General features: G+C 42.5%; 1 long non-coding RNA gene across 1 annotated transcript in view; it reads left to right on the top strand.

Annotated features, from left to right (window-relative positions):
- Window positions 1-13,780: 13,780 nt before the first annotated feature.
- The window catches only part of LOC310908274, a 260,105-nt gene continuing 255,020 nt past the window's right edge, over window positions 13,781-18,865 (top strand). The window contains exon 1 of the long non-coding RNA XR_014589824.1: window positions 13,781-13,921. This is a non-coding gene — a long non-coding RNA (uncharacterized lncRNA). The remainder of the gene's footprint in view (window positions 13,922-18,865) is intronic.

Genomic DNA, 18,865 nt, shown 5'->3' with positions numbered 1-18,865 from the left:
AACAAGACACTCACAATAAAGAAATGGAGAAAACAGAAGGTCATTTGCATCTGCTGCTCAGAGTGGAGCAGGTAGGGAGACAGACAGGGAGCAGCAGCACAGGTAAGGCCAAAGGAAAGCAGCTGCAGCCTGGCAGGGATCATCATAGGTGGCAGCTACAGTAACAGAAGAGCACTAAAGGAAGGCCAGAGGTAGCTGCAGAGCTGGGAGAAATGCCATGACACAGCCTGAGCAGAGACCAAAGCAGAAAACATCAGCACCAAGGTGTTTGTGCAGCAGAGCCACAGCAGTGGGAAATGGAGTAACCTAAAAGATATGAGGGCAATCAAAAGCCTGGCAATAAGGGGGTCCTTTTCTCTTGGAGGGACTCAGGATCTTCAGCCCCATCTCTGAGCCTGTAGAGCTGAGAGAACCACGCAAGGACAGAAAATGCTGAGCAGGTAGTTCAAGTGTCTGTGGCAGAGGGTTGGAAACGCTCCCTGCTACTGTTGTCTTACCCTGATGAAAATCCCCAGTGCCAGGATGTTTTGCAGAGCTGCCTTGACAGCAGGGCTTCCTCTTGCTTTATTTTCAGCACACAGGAGAGGCAAAAAATGCTTTAACAGGGTGTATTTCAAACATATTCTTGCCTTAGAGCCCAAATTTAGAGTTACAGTTGCATGTTCTCTTTCGGGAACAGGGTTCCTGCTGACCTGCCTGCCCAGAATGCTTCTTGTCTTCTGGAGAGACAGCTCAAGTGAAGCAGAAGCAATTATTTACAGAAAAAAAAAAGAACTTGAGTAAACAAAAACACCGGCGGCTACTGCATATTAAAGCGAAAGACCCAGATGCTTTTGAAGCCTTGTCCCCAGGTGATTTTAAGTGCTTCAAAATAATTCTAAGTCTTACCCAAAGTGAAGGCATTGAGGCACCCCTCAGACACTACCAGGCCATCAATGTCCCATCTTTTCTGTGCTCTAGGCACTGCTGTTGTTCCAGCTTCTCAATCCTGCTTTTTTGTGTCTTATCCTACTTTATATCTGGTCCAGGGTCTGTTCTGGACTCGAGAAGTTTGTGACCTATTCCCTTCCTGGAGCCTCTTCTGTGCTGGCTGAGGAGAAGGGAATTCTGTTTCCTGTTGGTTGTATTCCTTAAGTGTTTTGTTAAATCGTAGCTCTTGAGTTTTGAGCACCACTTTTTATGATTTATTTTCACTTGATGTCTCAAAAATCAAGTCTCACGGTGTTTAAAATGCCACTGAGTGCTTAGGGAGCACATTGCAGTAGGGCCATTACACTCCAGACAAATCTCTCCCTCTCTATGTGGCAACTCGCTGATCTATTTACAAATTGCTTGCCTTTAGAATTTCTAAATCTTTCGTCCCGTTGTGTCCTGCTTTGCAAACCTTTGTGCATTATGTAGGAAAAGAGAAAAAAGGACATTCAGCTGCTGTTACCTCCTGTCTGTGTCCAATTGCCTCAAGGCAACAGTGAAGTGAGTTAATATTCAACACTTACAGCAGTATTTTCTGACTTCAGCAGTGTCTAAGGACTGATCTTGGAATAATGATCCCATTGTACTGCAGAGCAGAGGAATACTTTGATAGTGTGAGGTATGCCAGGAAGAGATTTTTAGCAAGGGACAGGCAGCAGTGAGCAGGGCAAGATGGATGTTGTAGGCCAGACAGAACAGCACAGGGCAAAACTGCCTTGCCAGCAGCTACTTCCAAATGTTCTGCTAATAACAGAGTGTGTAAGAGGTGAAGACACACACTGGGATGCTCCAAAACTGAGCCAGAATATCAGACCACTGTTCTCACCCAATATTACCAAATATCTGCTTTTCCTACACCCTGATTTGTGCTTTGGAACAGGTGATCACTGTCAAAGCCACATCCCCAAACCCTTGGCAGAGATCTCAGCCTCTGGGATGTGTGGCAGGAGCCAGCAAAACCCACTTGTGGAAGGAAGTTTGGAGTCTGCCTGAAACCTACAGGTGATCCACGTTTAACCATTTGGATTCAAAGCCTGTGTAGCTTTGGTTTGTGCTTGAGATGTTTTGGTTTTTTGAATTTTTTTTTCCTAGGGAATTTTCTGTAAACAAGAGAAGTGGTTTTCTAACTGTATTTTGTTTACATTCTTTCTCTAGGAGGGACTTCTTGATGTCCCTCAGGTCTGACCAATGTGATCAAAGAATTTCGTCTTTGTTTCACCCATCAAATTGGTCTATGTAGAATAGTATATAAGGGAGACATATCCTAAAAATAAAAGAGTCATTTTCAGCCTTCTGAAGTCAGAGTCTTGTGTCATTGCAGTGTACAACAGAGTCAAGCCTGTCCTAATCACAATCTTTGATTTCCTTCATTTTTATTGATACAGCTTAAAAACATTAACTGGTTGTTGTTCCTAAAAGCATAAACTGTTTTAAAAACAAGAGGTGGTGCTTACCTCTGCCCTCACAAGCCAACATTTTACCTATGGAAATTGCCATGGCCTGGGTGAAGGGAAAGGAATCCCACTGACCTGCAAGGAGAGGTAATACCCAACCACCCAGACCTCCAGTGTCCTGGCATATTTTACACATGGTAAAATCACCCCTTTTCTCCTGTGAATGGATATGGACTTATTTAGAGTTCCCAAAGTATGGATGGATTTCAGGTTTCTTTATGAAAATTTTACCCAGACCTGCCTGAGGTCATTGTGTGTGGGTCAATGAAGCCAATTTCCTACAACAGCAAAGCAGTAGAAATGTAATTATGATGTTTTGTTTGATTGATAAAAAGAGATAGAAATCTAATCATTAAGAAGAGATATCAGATATCTTCATCTGCAACACTGTTTCTGTGTTTGGGTATCTTATATTGTGGGGAAAAGGCAGAGATTGAAAATGCATTAAATATTGCAGCTAAAGATGATGAATGGTGTGGAGGAAAAAAAAGAAAATGTGTAAAAATAATGTAATTCAGCACAAACCAAATCCTTCTTTAACTGGTCTCTTCAATTTATTAAATTTATCACAAATCATGAGTAGTTTCAGGTTATCCCCATCTGTGGACTTTTAGAGCTAACCTTGGTAAAAGAATGATCATTCTCCTAACACACAGGCCTCTGTGACTGTGCACATCTCATTGGATTGCTACCAACTGGAAAATCAGAGCGTGGAGCAGAACTCTGACCTTTGCGCCGTGAAATCGGAGGAAACAATCAACTGAAGGAGATAAAGGAGAATCCTCCTCATTTAAGGAGGAGCTGGTACAGAAATCAAATTCATTAGTGAAAAAGATTCACTTTGCCAGCCAGCCCAGCAAGGTAAAGAACTCCACCTACTCACTCAGCCCCAGGAAGGAGCTGAGAATTTTAACTCGGAGCATTAAATGAAGCAGGACACTGCCAGGATCTGGCACTGCAGGGGTTGGAGGGCCCATTTGCTGTGGAATCCTGTTTGTGGAAGAGATGCAGGAGCAAACCAGGCTGCTCTTCCATTCCAGCCAAGGGAAAAACAAAGAACATCCAGTGACTTTAGCGCCGTGTAAACACAGAACAACCAAAGGAGCTGTTTCCTCACATAATATGAAAGTCGCCACTGTATTGAGGACAAGCACAAGTCATATGTTCCTCTTAAGTCCTACTTAATCCCTGCTTTGAGGATTTAAAGGACATTCAAGTGATTCATAAACCCTGTGTGTGTGTTGTCTGCACAAGAATGATTTTTGCCCATCATGGAGACAGCTGAGCCATGGGAAAGTCTGCAGGGGTCTCATCAGTGCAATGATGCTGCTGTGTCCAGGAGGGCCTGGCTGAGGCTCTGCCTCACTCACAGCTGTAGCTTTTAACATCTGACATCCTGATAATCCAAACTTATGGTTTATGGTGTGCCTTGATTCCCCACAGGGTAATGTGTGTGTCTTACTGGCATCATTACATGTCTGTCTGGGAAAGTGAGTCAAGGAGGAACTTTGCATCGAGCACAAGCCAGGAATAAAGGCAGGAGGTCTTTTCTGGCAGTTTATTGATCTGAGACAGCATGACCAACTTCCTGTTTTCTTAAAAAAAAAAAAATGCAGAGGGATAGAAAAATATCTGGTTTTTTAAGCTGGAAAATGGGCTGAAATCAACCTAAATGTTGCTGCTTTTGAAGGTAACACCCAAACAGTAAAAGATGGCTTCAGATACCTTTTTGCACAGTGTGTGTGAATTTATAGTGTGTGTGGATTTGTTTTGCTCTGGTTTTTGGTTTATGCCTCATTGTGGTGATCTGTTCTTGTTCCTCTTGCATATTTTTTTTTTTGCAGGTTCTTTGGCAGTGGCTCCTGCATCTATCACAGCTCCGTTCTGCAGCACGCAGCGGAAAGGAGATTATTCAGATCTATAGTTCTGTCAAATGACACTCCTTAAGATATTGTGTAAGCTTAAAAAGGTGAATTTATGCTCTGGCTTTTATATCTCTTTGTGCCTGAGGCACTTTGGTGTATAAAAATCTTTAAGTAAAAGCAAATAAACATGTACACCCGCCTCTTGCTGGGGCCATGAGCTCTGAGAGGTCTTTTGTAGGGGGACTGGTACCTTCATACCTCCTTCCTTGAAAAGAAAAAGAAAATTTAGGGACTATTTATAAGGGCCTGGAGTGACAGAATGAAAAGGAATGGTTTCACACTGACACAGAGTAGGATTAGACTGGATATGAGGAAAAAAATCTGAGGGTGGTGAGGCCCTGGCACAGGTTTCCCCAGTGAAGCTGTGGCTGCCCCATCCCTGGCAGTGTCCCAGGCCAGAGTGGATGAGGCTCTGAGCAACCTGAGCTAGTGGGAGGTGTCCCTGTCCATGGCAGGGGTTGGAACTGGATGATCTTTAAGATCTCTTCCAATCCCAGTCATTCTATGGGTCTATGAAATTCAAAGACATTGCAAGCAGCAGAGAAAAACTGATATTGAAAAAGTAGCAGAGACAAACTCTGGACAGGGCAACATTTTTTTTCATCCACAGAATAAATGCTAAAACCTAAATAAAATTCTAGATGTTTTATTCTAGTCCCAGAACTCTGGTTCTCATTTGTGACCCTCAGCGGCAGCATTAGCTTGGTCCACACACTTTTCCTCCCCTTCCCATCTTTCATCCTGCCTTTCCTGTGCAGACTGTAATCTCTGTGGAGCAAGACTTTGCATGTCCATGTGATATCTAATTCAGGTGGCCCTGATCCTGTGCCAAGAGAAAAATATAAAAATCTCCAGTTAGACCCTCAGCAACACAGCTGGAAAGTTGGAGAGGGAGCAACAGTACCATTTGTTCCTAATGGAGCTTGACCTCTGGCTCTGTCCAGCTTTGATCACTGAAGAAAAGAAAGATTTCATGCTGCTTCTCCTGCTGTGCTGTTCTTTTTTGCTCCTAGACAGTTCCCCAGCTGTGGCAGGAACTCCCAGCTCTCTGTCCCTGCTGGGGGGAATGGTGTCCACTGCCAGCAGAGGTGTCCTGGATGTGATTATAAACCAGAGGGATCTCTCCTGTGGCATGAGGATATTGCATTTACTCTGGATCTTTAGCAAGAACTGGTGATCCAAAGCTTGCTGCCCCCACTGCATCCCTCCTTTCCTTCAAAACCCCTCAGAATTCTCTGCTATAAATCCATCTTCCATGCTGGAGCACCTTTGGCTTTGCAGCAGATGGCAATGCAGCACTGCCCGCTGCCAAGATGAGCCAGTTCATTTTTCCATCGTCTGCATCTTACTATGAAGCAGCAGAAAAAGAGAGGAAAAAAAAAAAAAAAAAACAACCCCACTTGGCAGCTGATGTGTTGCTGTTTATCTCCCGTTGTGGGCTCTCAGCAATATGAGCACATTGATTCAAATAACTGAGGAATAAGCAGAGGGAGAAGTCCAGAGACAGCTGGTCCTCACTGACATGGTGGACATAGTCCTGAAGACAATCCACAGGATCAGCTAAAATTCCAACCTCGGCTTCCTAAACAGCTCAGATTTCCCCCTGCTTTTCTCACAGGAGGGGCAGGGAATGTCCCCCCAGTGCAGCATTGAAATGGAACATTTTCTTGGCATTTTACCTTTCCTATCTGCTCTCTCCACCCACTCTCATCACATCGTGTCTCAGCATTAGCCTGGCTTTTGGGCACATGATGCTGTGGAATTAAAAACTTGAGGTTTTAGCAGATTTAGTCCAATCAACTTTCAGTTGTGACAAAAAACAAAAGCAACCTTCAAATGGGGAACCAGGTATCACAGTAAGGGCTGCACAAGATATCCACAGGTAGATTTATTTAGATTAAAAAGCTCCTTTTTATTTCTCATTTCCTCTATGTGCTTTTAATAATTTCAAGGTAAACCAAGAGCTTTCAACTTGCTCAGGCCCACACTGAGTTAAAACTCATATTTTATGAAGAAAGAATTTTCCAATTTCCTATTTTTTTTTGAGCTAAGTAGCATTTTCCATGGGCTGCTGAATGTCTTCAAAACAACAACCGAAGCTTCGTAAATACAAGCACAGCCTTCCTTTTCTTCTGAAATTCTCTCTTAGAAAATAAACAGGGATGGACACTTCAAGATGATGTTTCCCATTCCAAGACCTGAAGAATTTTACAGAAATTAAAATTCCTGCTCTTCTGCCTTGGGGCTGTGGCAGAAAGAGCTGTGGGGCCAAGGTCAAGCTCTTGGTGCAGTGCAAAGCCGTGGCTTCTGATAGATTTGCTCCTCACTGAGGATGCCAGAAGAGTGAAAAAAAGGGTCAGGAAATTCAGATACAGCCTCAAGGAGCAGGTAAGTGAGCAGTACTGAAAGATAAAGAGCATCATCATTTTCCAGGGAGCTTGACAAAGTTTTCAAAGAAAACAGAATTTCTGATACCACGTAGAGGAAATGCAATGCTCTGTTGTGAATTAAATTAGGCAAGAGATACCAACATTTCAACATCTCCCCCCCCCCAAAAAAAAAAAAAAAAGTTAATGCATTCAAAACAAATGAACAACAGGAAAAAAGAAAGGGATATGAAAACATCACAGCTAAAATGTGCCTTTCATCTTCTTGTGTCAGGATCTGAATTATTTCAGATCAGCAGTGTGCTACTCTGCTGCATGCTTGTGAAACATCCACAAGAAATTTTTGGTTTGACTTGAAAACAAAACAAAACAAAACAAAAAATCCCCATGCAAACCATTTCAGCTAATGGTCCAAGAGACCATTTTGAATTTCCAAATGGACAGAAAAAGTCACTCTCAGTCAAATATCTCAGTGATATTCATTTAGGCTCTGCAGTGCTTTTGCTGAGCTGTGCTGGAGTTTTGGCTCATGTAAATCAGGATTTTCATGCCTGTGCTTGTCTGTGCAACAGAAATAGCAGGCAGTAGTGTGTACCTAGAAAAAACTGAGAAGTTTAAGTTGATTATCTTGGGGTACAAACCTGAGAAGTTAAGGAAAGAGAGTGTTTTCCTGTGTTGCTTTTACTATGGGTACAACAAGAGCAGAAATTCAGGGTGGACAGCTGGAGGTGCATTTCAAAGCTCAGCAGTTAAACTCTCCAAAGCTTCCAGAGTCTAACAACATTTTAATTTATTTTCCTGAGCTGCAAGAACCTGCTGTACATGGAAGTCCCTGAATGGGTGGACACAAGCATTGGCCATCAGGATATAGATAAAAAAGACATTGCAAATTACAGAACAGGCGTCAGTAATGGTGTCTTAGACAGGACTCAGTCAACAAGGAGAGTGTGGACAGAAATCTGATGGTTGTTTCTAAAGATTTATCTACTCAGTGCATCAAAGATTGACACAGTTCAGATATCTCAGATCCCTGGAGACAGGTATTGTCCTAAATTGGTTTCCAGACACTGAACTTCTGTCTCCAGCTACCATTGTGCAGTTGTGGGGTTTTTCCCCTTCTTAAATCTGTTATCTCAGAGGTGCTACTGCTATCCCTGATGGGTTCAGCCTTGGCCAGTGGCAGGTCCATCCTGGAGCCACCTGGAATTGGCTCTGTTGGACACGGGGGAAGCTTCCAGCAGCTTGTCTTCCCTGCCACCAAAACTGTGCCCTGCAAACCCAGTGCACCCCAAAATTAAAATAACCACAGTAAAATGGTGTATATTTTCCTCAAACCTCCTCTGTGTATTTTGCGTATTTTTCAGGCTTAAATGAAGCTGATTTTAGAATATTTTACCTGTTCAAGGTAGAGCTAGGAATAGCTTCCCTGCCAGAAGCAAGTCATGCTAAGTGCATTCTTTGAATGCAGGGCTGGCCTTTAGGGATCTGCTTGTAGGATGCAAATATGCAAAGATGGATGAGGAAATAGCAAAAAACCTTTCACACATGTTCTTCATTTGAGCTTTCTTGTCCATAGAGAGCAGGAGTGCAGAGTTCAGTGGCCTGGACTTAAACTGTACCTTGGAGTATTTTGCCATGTTACATTTTCTTTCTGTGACTTTCCCAAGTAGATTTTTTATATCAAAATAGGATCTCAAACAGGCTTATTTGCTTCCAAGTGTTACCTTTTTCTAGCCAGTATTTCTTCATAATTTTCAATCTAAACCTGCTCTTGGTCAGTCTGAAGCCACTGAAGTCATGCCAGGGCATTCTACTATAGAGAAGATTACAAAATATGTCATATAATGTTTATCCAATCATAGCCAAAATAACACACTTTAATTCACAGGGCAACTCACAGCACCACTGTGGGATGACACAAAAGTGGTGAAGGTGGTAACTGCAGAAAATTCCAGCTGATTTACTAGGAGAGAGAACATGAAGAAGGACTATTGACAAGGGCCTGGAGTGACAGGACAAGGGGCAATGGCTTCACACTGACAGAGAGCAGGGTTAGATTGGATATTGGGAAGAAATTATTCCCTGTGAGGGTGGGGAGGCCCTGGCACAGTTTTGCTCTGGCTGCCCCTGGATCCCTGGAAGTGTCTGAGGTCAGGTTGGATGGGGTTCTGAGCAGGGAGCTGGAACTGGATGATATTTAAAATTCATTCCAGCCATTCTGTGATTCTGGGAAAGAGGTTCCAGGTGGTCAAACCACATCTGCCCACCACCCCCTCAAGCCATAATTTGAATGAAACAACACAGGCCAAACGTTGCTTTAGCCTTTTGCTCTTTGGATAATATTACCAGCTCTCCCAGGCTGGAGTGTAAGCAGCTTAGCTCTGCAGCATTATTGTGACTAATCTCATCAGAGGCTGCTGTGGCAGCCAGGCTCGCCTAAGACAGACCATGGGGAGGATCTCAGGGAATAAGGGAAAGGCAGATGGGGAAGCCCAGCATAAATCATAAAGAATATGAAATAAACATTCAAGAGCTCAATGAAAATCCCACATTAAAAACCAAACTAACAACAACAACAACAAAAAAAAACAACGTCTAGTCTCAGGCTGCTTTGCACCTAAAAATATCAAAATCCCATTTTTGTGCTTTGATAGACTGAGGGAATGTAGGTCTGTATCAGAAGAATCTAATGTGGGCATAAACCTTTATGGGATATTTCTTGCTGGACTTTCCATGGGCTTAAAATAAATTTTACACTTCAGAAGTGCTACATCAGTAGTGGCAAGTTCACCAAATGATGTGGCTCCATCATCCTGAAAATTAGTTTATCTTCAACCTCAAGTCGCCAAAATCACCTTAGGAAAAAATTAATTAAAATAATACTTTCTTTTTATTTTCTTTCTGTCATGAAAAAAAGGAAAAAAAAAAATCACCTGGCTGGAAATAATAGGATGATAAGAGAGGATGTCTGGCTTAGACTGTGATGAAGACCCAAAAAAGCTGGGACATCTCAGGTTTTCCTATGGTTTCCAACAGAGACCAAGGAAGAAATTTGTACCATAGAAAGGGCCAAAAGGATAGATCCAGCCCAGTGGGATAGATATGAAAAGACCCTGGGGAAGGTTATGAACTTCCAAGAGAGAAAAGTGTATTGCTGGGAGTCTGCTGTAACTGTTCTGTGGCTACAAGCTTCCAGAATCATATAAAATGTGCTTTTTCCAGTGATTTTGATTATTTGTGTGCTAGAAACGCACCTGTTAAGGCAGCATTTTCTTAGGGGGGAAAAAAAGAAAAGAAAAAGAAAGACAATCTCATGAAAAACTTGGATTTCTGGAAGTATGAAAAATTATAGTCGTGAAGAGTGGACAAAATCACATCATGATCTCAATCTACTGATGGGCCTGACCTTTGTCAGATCTGTTGCAAGGCACGTCAGCAGAACAGGGAAAACATAAAATTGCCTGAAAGAACACTTATTTACCCACTCATATCTGCCCATCCCTCCATTCCTTGATCTTGTGCACACCCTGGCAAGACATTCTTCCAGCTTCCCTTCTTTCCCCCCTCACACATCAATCCAGGCAGTTTCTGGACATTTACTGGACATAATTACTGGATAATTATAGGAAGCTCTTAAATCCCAATAAATGCTACCAAGCTGGTTACTCAGAGCCTTCCATGCCATGGACTTTCTAACACAGTAATGATGATTAGACTGTATTACATCTGAGTATTTTTAGAGGTTTACTCCTTGATTAGACTCAGGGAGAAGGAGGAAATGCTGTCAGAAATAAGAAGGAGATAGTTCAGAAAGAAAGAGGTAATGTTTTCGAATTTGGACTTTCAGAGCAGTGGCAGAATAATAAATAAACATGTAGAGGTTCCTGGTTTGAGGCTCTGGTTTTCTTTCAGTGGCAGAGAAATGGTGCCTCTGCTGCTGTGAGGGCTCTGGAACAGCCAGTGCTGTGGAAACTCAGTTTATCACTGGCTCACCCATATCCTGCAACATGAGCTCAATTTCTTAGGCTGTACTTGCAAAAGGGCTGAAAGCTTGGCTTGCTACTCATGATTGTGCCTAAATTCCATCTGGCCCAGCATGGCCAGTGGGAATGCCCAAGGTTTTCACTACCAAGACCAAAATCAGAACCAGGATGGGGAGCAGTGGAAACAAAACCAGGGATGTAGCACCTCCCACCCTCCACGTTCATGTTGGCCAGGCATTGCCTCAGAGTTCTGTCAGTCCTACCTTCTGCCTCTCTCCATCCCTCCTGGGCCAGGAAAATTGTGCAGCTCCCTGCACAGGTCACCAGAAAGTTTAGGAAGCACAAACTGGCCTAAACTCACAGAGTTCAAACAGTTCCTCTGTGAGAAATGCCTTCTGAATCTCAAATTTCTCACAACTCAGGACTTACTCAGAGCCCTTATTTCTTTCCAGCACATCTCACAAAAGGCACCATCTAGTTTGGCTGCCTGGAGATATTTCTATTCTGCAGCAACAGCAGAGTAGGACCAGGATGAGGAGGGAAACGCACAAGATAAGTGAACATTTGGCAGTCCAATGGATGAAAGGTGAGGAAGGGATCCTGGCACATGGTGAGTCAAGAGAAAAGAAAGCCAAGAGTCAGGAAAAAATCAGGGAAGGGTTGATGCAGCTACACATGAGAGGAGTATGTTCTGGATGGAGAAGGGGACCAACCCATTGCAGGGGCTACAAAATCTTTAGAGGACTGTGAGTGGAGTAGAGTGAAGCAAGGTTAATCAGACCCTTCTCCCTATTCCAGTAAGTGGCTCTTACAGAATCTGGATATCAACAAATACATTAGAACCAAGTGATTCACTCCATTTTGGGTGCTGTAAGTGCTGTGAAGTTCTGTGTTCAGCAAACAGTGATTCATGGGGGATGAGTAAATCCCAGCAGTGTGTGGCAAGAGCAGTGGGAACGTGCCAAGGCCACGGCAGCTCGTGCGTTCCCTGTGTCACAGGACTGCAGTGACATCCCAATCCCATCTCCTCCTTATTTCCCACTGAAGTTTGTCCAGATTCCTGGCCATAACCAAGGCCCGTTGGATGCCCAGGTCATTTTGTACCAAGATACATCTTCTGGTGCTGGGCTGAGTTGCTTCTGAAGGGTGAAAATAGATAAAATCATCAGTACTGCAGCTCTTGGTAGAAACTGAGGCTCTGGTCTGTGTGACACTGAGGAGGGCACAACAAGATTTTAGACAACAACCACTGTTCCTGTCTAGGAACAGCAATCAAGTGGCTGGAAATGTCTATGAGAGGGACCAAATGAAAGAAGACAGAGATATGTCAGCTGAAGAGGAGATCAGTTGAAAAAGCCAGTCTTAATTTCTTCAGCAAAATGCAATTCAAAGGCTTCATCAGTGAGGGTATAAAAAGGTAGATTTTGATCTTGAGGCTATTTTATATTCCCGCTGATCGGTCTACAAGAAGAATGTTTATATTTCTACTGCTTTGAAATGTTTTATCCCTTCCAGCACATGTTTATTTGTTGCTTGTGCCCCTAGTCACTTCCAGTAAACACTGAATATACACAGAAAAAATAGCTATCTTTATAAATTCCAGCATCTCCCTCTGTGGAAAACTCCCAGAGCAGCTGTTTAGCAGCACACGACACCCCTGTGCAGAGTTCAGGGTATGAAGGAGTGCAGATCCCCATATCCCATTGCCATTGCAAGATGAAAGGGTAGATACTTAGGCTATAATTAACCACGCTGAATTTGAGCAGTAAGCTAAGGTTAATGGTCCTACAACACTTGAGAAAAGTGTAATTGATCCCTTAAGAGAGCATGAGTGATTAGGAGATGGTTTTGTGTCACTGGGAAGGCAGTGCTATCAACACCACAGCGTCCACTGACAGAGTTCACAGGGCACCCCTTCACCCAGCCTGAGGAAATGCAGGTGCTCCGTCTCCCACATTCTCCAGCACCTTATAAAAATGGACCTAGGCTGGTTCCATTGCCTTTTGTGTTGGTCACAAACAGAGGAACTGCTCAAAGAGGGATCCACACATCTCAAAAAAATCCATTTCCTACTCCTCCCAATAAACTGCCTCAAACACCAGGAATTGCTGTGGTGCTGCATCCAAGATCATGAAGCCTGGGCCACTGAGGGTGAGGCAATCTGAGATCAAAGAATTACAGAATTACAGAATGGTTTGAGTTGGAAATGGCCTTAAAGATCAGCCAGTTCCACCCCCTGCCATGAGCAGGGACACCTTCCATGAGCCCAAATTGCTCAGAGCCCCATCCAGCCTGGCCTTGGCACAGACTTGCTCTAATCCCACCATAGGACTTCAGCATGGGAGAATCCACCTCTGGAAATGAGAGGGAAAGAACAATAAATTTTTTTTGTCTGATCAGATTCACCAGAGTTGTCTTCCAGAAAAAGTTCTGGGGAAGAACTTTTCAACTGCAAACCTTTTCTTCCTGGCAAAACTAAATTAAAAAAAAATAAAGTCAAACAAAACAAACCAAAAAGTTTATGGAAGGATGGAAGTCTTTCTCTTTTCCATCTCCATTTGCAGATTGATTTTAATTCATTACCTTGTCTACCCTGACTAAAACAATAAATGATCTTTGTAATTCCATGCACTTTCTTAGTGCAGATGTGAGCCTAAATTTCCTTCTCAACAATTGGTCGTATTTCTACTTGAGCTTTTCACTGTGGAACAGAATTAGATCTTATCTGACTCCAAAGGGATTGTTAGCAACGAGCAGACTAGAAGGAAAACAGATGCTGGGGCAGAAGAGATGTAGTTCTGCTCATACTTTTTAATCAGATCTAGATGTTGTCCCCAAGTTAAGAAACACTGCAGCCAGGGTGGACTTACCCAGGGGCTGAGTGTGTGTTTAAACTGCTTCTGCAGAGAGGTGTCATTTCCTACAGGCAGGAGCTTTGAGCCATTCAAGTGCACAGAAGATACAATCCCATGAAGGACAGTCTTTCCTCAACATCCTTCATCCTGCAGCCCTTGGATTTTGAGAAACTTTTGGAAAGGATGTGTCTTTCAGCAGGTGAACCCCTTGTTTCTCTGGTGCCACATGCACACCTAAATACCTTTATTAGAAAGGTGAATAAGTGATGTTCTTGTGGTTTGAAAGCAAAACGAGTGAGAGGCTCCAAGTCAGAAATACAATTTAATAAGAAGAAAGGTAAAAAGGTAAAAAGGTAAAATAAAATAAAACAAAATAAATGCAATAATACAAAAGACCACTGACAGAGTCAGAATACAACCTGAGCAGGGTGGCGGAAGCAGTCCAGGTGAGGGGCTCTTCCTGAAGCAGTGATCCTGCAGAAAGGTCTGGTAGCTCTGCTCCTCTGGGAATCCAGTGGGTCAGGGCTGCTTGTCCTGTCCCAAATCCCAGATTCTCTCCAGGTGGGAATGCTTGGCTCCTCCCCCTGGGCGGAGCATCTCCCAATGGGATGAGGAGTCATGCAGTGGGTCCTTGATGGCCCATTAAACAGAGATAACTCCTGGAGGGAGTTCCCTGTGAGTCCTGAGCAAGGCATTGATGGGCCATGAGCAGAAGAGCCCAAAGGAGGGGCCTGGGAAAACACTGCCCCACCTGGTTCCAACAGCTCATGAAGATGGTGTTAGAATAAATACTTTGTGTACATCCTACACTACAACTCAGGACACGTTCTTCAATTTTCTAAGAACAGAAGTTTAATTTTGCGGCCAAATGGAGGCAGCTGGATCACAGCCACTGTCTGCCCATGCTGTTAGAAACTCCTCCGAAGTCCCCAGTGTAATGCAGAGTGGTTCACAATGTGAAGAATGCACACAAAACTCTCACTCAGAGCCCAGTGAGCTGCAGTAGGGAAGGATTTTGGCCCCCTCATATCCGTCTCCTCCTTCCCTCTGCTAAGCTAAAGCACCAGGCATTAAGGTGCTGAGCCAAAATGTAGCATTTCCTGCAGAGCTCTGCTTGAGAGGCATTTGAAATATGACAGTGCAGACTAAAAATCATGTTTTCTTCATGGCAAAGAGAGGAAGAAGAAAAAAAATAATATTTTTCAAGGACACAGTACTACTTGGGTCATCCAGTCAGCAGCAGAAACTTGTTAACAGCATAATGAACACTGAATATACCAATATTTGGGTATCCCTTAATATTTGTGGGTGGTACTTTCACTTTTAAGCCTTAAGGAAAGCTCATGACCTTGCAGATGCACTTCTCTATGGCAGAGAATCCTGTCCACAAATCCTTGCATTAAACCTGCATCTTGCCTTGAGGACAACTCACATTAAATGGCAGGACAGGGATTAGAAAGGTGCAGATTGGTCTTTTGCCAATTTAGCAATAGCAGAACATAAGTTTAATTCTGAGTGTGCCAGCCCATCACATTCTGGGCTGGGAATTGTTCTGTTTAATACATTTTTTTCCATTGTTTGTCCACCAGCACTTGAAATCTTACTAAAGGCAGCATTTGCTTTTTTTACAGTTCATTTCTCTGCTACAACTATCTTTAAAAACAGGCAGTTAAGCAGTGTAAGACCACAGATGGACACCACTAATCTTCCTATAAACAAGCAGAACCCCCTCGTTTTCCATCAGTGCTGCATCCATATCCAATGTGTGTCTGGGCAGGCCAGCACAAGGGTACACACTGCCCATGCTCTCAGCATTAGTGCTCACCTTTGCTTCACTGGAAAGGTGGAAAGGGCATTGGAAAGAGGAAAAAGGAATTTGCCATCCTCTCTGGATGACAACTGCAATTCTGAACTTCCACACCTACAGCTGAAAGCTTGATTTTTGAGGAGAACCACAATAATGAACAAGGCAAACATTGCCATGGTGAAAAGGAAAATTGTTTGTTGGCCAGCTCAAAACGCTTTATCTAATCTGGTGTGACATGAGACACCTTTTGTCTTTATGGCACTTTAATTGTTGACTGTGAATTGTTCACTGGTTTCATTTCAGTTTGAAGAAGCTTTTTGAGATGACACCTCAGTGAGGGGTGTTTTCAGGATAGTTAACTTTGCTATTACGCCAGTTACATTAAGACAGGCAAAAAATAGCTTTTAAAATGAAAATATAAGTCTCATCCAGCAAAGCAAGCAGCTGTTCAAGCTTGGCTTCTTTCTTGATGTATATTTAGTCGAATGCACTGAAGCCTGCAAGGGACCAAAAATAAAATATCTGTAGTACAGCTTTCTGCACCCCCACATCCCCAAAACCCCAGCAGCTCACAGATACACAAAAACCAGCCTCAAATCTGAGCAGCAGGGTCTCCACTAGAACACACTTGCATGGCTCAGCAGCTGGACTTTTATTTAACACAAACCAATATCCAAAACCTGGAGAAAGCAGCCACAATTCACTCTGTGCTCTGCTATCCCCAAAAGTGCATGGGAGTCCAAGTGTTCTCAGATGGCCACAGTTTCCAGTGTTTAATCATGCCAAAACTCACTTAGCCCTTGAAATCAGACAAGATCGAGCTTATGAAGTGTGGGAAGCTCCTCCAGCACTCACTCAGTGGCAATTTACTGTAACTCCAGTAATGAGTTCCTCCCATGAGACACTTGCATATCTGAAGCACTATTTCCTGAGGTTGTCATGTCATTGATTTCCAGTGTTTATAGGCCAGTGGAGCTCCTGGATTTGCTGTGTGTAAAGGCTGGGACATTCTAATGGATTTGCTGCAGTGCAGAGCATGGGCACCAAACCTCTTCAGAGGGAGGAGTTCAAGGCAGAGGACACCCCCAGAATAGGGAATTACAACTATGGGAACATGTTTGCTTTCAAATTATCTTTTAAGCCCAAAGCTAAACAGTTGCTCATCATAATTAGGTTTTTAACTTGGATTTTCAAACTCCCGCTAAGACAAGTCAAACAGAGGAAATTTTCTTGTATTCCCCCCAACCTGAATTCAAAATTTTCATTTTGAATCTTTTCAATCTGAGTAACTCTGAAAAAACCACTGCCATTTGTTGTTGCTATAATGAAACATTTTGTTCCAGATTGGAGCAATCTCTCTCTTTTATTTCTTTCCTTTTATTATTATTATTATTATTATTATTATTTTATTTTATTTTATTTATTTAAAGTAATTTTTTAATCCTGACTAGATTTTTTCTTTTACCTTCCAAGTTTTTTAATCAACCAAAGAACTTAGTATTCCATCACCTCTTCTACGAGGAGCTACAAAGGGATTTTAAGGCATCAGCAATGTGCCTGTAAATCTCTGGATTCTGACCAGAGGAGGGAAGATGCTGAAGGCAAGGCAGGAGGTTAAACAGTAGAGTAAGCAGCATGTCAGGAAATGCAGAGAAAAGTGTCATTTATTTTTATCCAGAAGCCTTTTCACTTGATAGAACCAAATAACCCTATTTTAGAGGAGGTACCCACAGGACTTGCAGACTCAAAGTAATTCCATCTAAATTTTGAGCCAGAAAAAAACCCAAAACCCCTTATTTTTATTTAGGTGTGTGTGTCTGGTGGAGGGATGACACCCTTGGCAGGAGGGTTGGGCTGGGTGATCTCCCCAGGCCCCTTCCAACCCAAACAGTTCTGTGATTCTGTCACCATAAATCATGCCATAGGATTTGGATCACTGCAGGAATTTATCACCAAAAAAATTCCTTATGAAGTCTTAAGTCCTCAGGGAGCATGTGGTGATGTCACTGCTGTTTGATAGTTTTCTTATTGTTCTTCCCTCTATTCCTCCCTTTGTGAATCACATTTTTACTTCTTCAAGGTCATTTTTTTTATTTTATTTTAGAGTTCTCTTTAAAATAATCGTCAATAATTAAATAATTAATTAAAAAATAATTTTTTTCCTCTCACCAAAAAAAAAAAAAAAAAAAAAAAAAAAGATTTATACCTACATCTCCTCTAAGGCAGGTTTGACTTTTAAACCTTTGAATATTTTGCCTTTCCATAAAGTTAGCAACCAGGCAGTCCAGATGAGTCCCTGCCTAAACATCTTACAATCCAAGAGGATAGAGGGGGTGTTTTATGGGAAAATGAGACATGGATTGATCCCACACAACGTGGGACACACTCCTGAGTGCCTGTCTCTGCCTTGGCTATCAGCACACAACAGCTGTGGTAAAAGTGGGATTTAATGGACTTCCTTAAGTCCCAGTGCTAGGATCCTGCAGCTCTTGTAAAATAACTGTCCAAATTAAAATAGATAAAATATAAAATAATATAAAATAATAAACAATAATAAATTGAAATAAAAATATAATATATAATATATAATATATAATATATAATTAATATATAATAGGCAGTGCTGTCTGGAAGCAAACTGGAAAGACACAGAATATTTGCGAAATTGAATTTTTTTTACCAAAACATGACTTTCCTTATCCCTGCAGCTCTCCTCTCAGCCTCTGCACTCCTCTGAGCCTTAGAAACCTCTGCTTTTCAGGGGAGATTGGACAACACACAACTTTTAGCTGCACCCTTTGCCACCTTCCACAGGCACCGTGCCAGACAAATGAAAATCATTATCCTCCTTTCCAGTCGTGCTCCCTTGGAGGCTGAGCTCAACCACCCACCCACTCCCCAGCCCTTGTCAGCTGGTGATTTTTTACCTCTTCTCTCATCATCCCCATTAAATGGGGTTAATGGGGATGATAAGAGAATCCCCCATTAATGGGGTTCCCAGCACCCCATTAAACCCTTCCTGTGTGCGTCTCTGCTGCTTTTGCTTTTTCCCCAAGGCCCCATAAGTGAATTTAACCTTCAGCACGAATATCAAATCTCACATGACTCAGGCACGCAATTAAGCTTTGCAAGATAAGGGGCCAATTAATTTAATTGCCAAACAGAAAGAGGGAACTCCCACTCAGGTTTGCCTGCAATCATGTTGTTAATTAATAATTTATTTATTTGCCGTTTTGCTTTTGAAACCAGGAGGTAATGGAAATGTGAACAATAGCTGCCTGTTCCTCCCTTTAAATTTTGATTTTTCCAGGTCAGATGGGAGCCTCTCTTTTAGTGCACGTGGGAGGGGGAAAAAAAACCCACCCAACTTTCTGATGTTTCAGATAGAATGTTAAAAGCTCTACTTTAATCAAGAAGAAGTGGGATTAAACAATAATTAATACATTATCCTCTATCATGTGACCTTTGCACTAAACATGATC

Source organism: Zosterops lateralis (genome assembly GCF_965231275.1).
Source record: "Zosterops lateralis genome assembly, chromosome: 4".
NCBI lineage: Eukaryota > Metazoa > Chordata > Aves > Passeriformes > Zosteropidae > Zosterops > Zosterops lateralis.
Note: the sequence above shows the minus strand (reverse complement) of the source record. Positions and strands in the feature narration are given on the sequence as shown.